The sequence below is a fragment of the Lytechinus variegatus genome, chromosome 8 (genome assembly GCF_018143015.1).
Source record: "Lytechinus variegatus isolate NC3 chromosome 8, Lvar_3.0, whole genome shotgun sequence".
Classification (NCBI taxonomy): Eukaryota; Metazoa; Echinodermata; class Echinoidea; order Temnopleuroida; family Toxopneustidae; genus Lytechinus; species Lytechinus variegatus.
The window spans coordinates 42944356-42946869 of NC_054747.1; the positions used below are offsets into that span (position 1 = coordinate 42944356).

Genomic DNA, 2514 nt, shown 5'->3' on the forward strand with positions numbered 1-2514 from the left:
TATTTTTTATTTTTTGCTTTTATATGACACTAATTCTAGCAAGGGTTAGCAGCAATAGCGATAGTACTCTAAATAAGAAGAACAGTAAAATGCCCAAATTCTCTACTCCCACGCATTCAAGTAGGAGGGCAGTCATTGTTGGACTTGAAAATAAGAATATTTGCAGAGCAAACCCAGTACAGGTGTTCAAAGAAATTCATAATCTCGAAGGCAATCTGAATGGAAAAGAGAAAGTGAAAAAAAAGATGATTTTGAAATGTGAGAATGACACACAAGTCATTAAAATTGTTGGAACTAACCAAACTTGCTGGTGTAGACGTTAAAGCAACGCGTTATGAAGATAATCATGATATCACAACTAAAGGTGTTATTCATAGAATAGATACTCAAATAAGTAATGAGGAAATTGCAGAAGTATTGAAAGATCAGAAGGTAATTCATGCTAAGCGTTTTATGAAGAAAATCAATACACTGTGAAAAAATTGGGCAATATTTTATCCAATATTTTGCCCAACGTTGGGCCGATAGTCAACCCTACCAACTACTGGGCAATATTTTACCCAACGTTGTTGGGGCATTAATGTGCCCAACTGTTGGGTAATATTTTGAACTACATTTTGGGGGACATTAATTTGCCCAACTTTTTAATAAAGTTATTAACCCAACATCTGGGCAAGGCCTACACTCACTTCGTGTACCTGGTCCGTGTCGATCCGGAGACCTTATCCGAAAGTGCTTTGCATGCACAATAACGCTGCATACAAGTGCAAGTGCATATCTCAAGTGAGTGAAGCAAAAACAAAACAGCGTCAGATATATGTCATGTATGTAGGCCTATTCTGACAAATTCCTTACAAATTATGCTTAACGTAAAGCCCAAAATAAAAAAATTAAAAAAACGTTTAAGCAACTCATCTATGAAAGATTCAGCGAGGCTCCCCAGCCCCCAGTCATCTAGAAGCTCCTCCTTATCTTATCGACCGTGTGTAGCATGCTGCAAGCGCAACTCGTGATCGTAAAGTTTCGCAACATTTACCACTCAGCAGGGCAATTACTAGCCCAACAATTGGACATCTGTATTTTGGCAGCGGCAGAGTAAAAAATTGCCTAAGTATTGGGCACATAATGCCCAACAAAACAATAACCAACGTATATATTACCCAACAAAAAAATGACCAACGTAAATTTACTCTTTTTTTTCACAGTGTAGTGAAATAGTACCAACCCCATCAGTTCTCATCACCTTCAAAGGCAAGAATAAACCCGAGACAGTAAACTTTCTTTATGAGTTTAAACGTGTGGACAACTTTAGTCCACCTGTGCCAAGATGTCACAAATGTCAACTTTTTGGGCGCATGAAGGAAAATTGCAAGGGTAAACTGCGATGTGTGAGATGTGGAGGCGAACATGATTATGAAGAGTGCACACAAAAGGAAAATCGAAAATGGTTTAGATGTGGAGATAAACACTCGGCGGCCTATCAAGGTTGCAAAATTTACATAGAGGCAAAACAAATCCAAAAGGTTAAATTGAAGGGAAACATAACATACGCACAAGCGACTAGGGTGTATCGCACTCAAAAAAGTGAAATTGTGGAAGAAGCCAGTAAGACCATTAGTACTAGCGATACTAAAGAAAACACTAAAAGGAAACTAAAGAATGTTGGTCCCATTTCAAATTCAATGGCAGCTGACCACGAATCAATCCAACAATCAATAATTCCGCGCCCAATCCGATCAGTACAAAGGAACAATGAAGGAAGGCGGGAAAGAGATAGGAGTCAGGGCAAGGAACTGATTCGAATAACAAAAAGAAAGATACTGTCAACACATTAATGAGTGTAGCACCCCTGGATTTCATTATGTTTATTCTATTTGTGATACGTAAGTTACCACAGTCTGAAAACGATGATCAGTTTTTGGAATCTGTTGTACATGCTAGTCGTAATTTCTTAAAGACAGACATAACCATGGGAATGGTCAAGGGTCACCTTAAATAAAATAGTCTGTCTCTGATCTAGTAATAGTCCAGTGGAATGCTCAAGGCATGATTTCGCATGGGTCGGACTTTCTAACTTCTCTTTTTGATAATAATTTACTGGGTTCCAACCCAGACATTATTTGTATTCAGGAAACATGGTTTAATGATTTTAATGTGTCGTTCATTCCTAATTACTTTTGTGTTTGTAGAAACAGACAGGATGGTAGGAGAGGTAGTCTAGCTATGTATTTTAGAAAGGACATCGCTTTCCAGGTTATGAAAGTCCATCCATTATGAGAGTTTATCGAATATCAAAGGGTAGATATTTTTTCAAAGAAAGGAATTATTTCCATTATCAATTATTATAATCCCTGTAAAAAGATTGAACTAGAAGAATTAAACTTCATGATTAGAAATGTGCCAGGGAAGCTTATTATTTTAGGTGACTTTAATAGCCACAATCCTCTATGGGGAAGCAGCAAGCTTGACTTCAACGGAAGAACTGTTGAATCTTTCATGGAGGTTAATGATCTA

The 2514-nt window shown here is 37.5% G+C and overlaps 1 pseudogene; it reads left to right on the plus strand.

Moving 5' to 3' along the window:
• Window positions 1-245: 245 nt before the first annotated feature.
• Window positions 246-2207, plus strand: LOC121419761 (annotated as a pseudogene).
• Window positions 2208-2514: the final 307 nt, after the last annotated feature.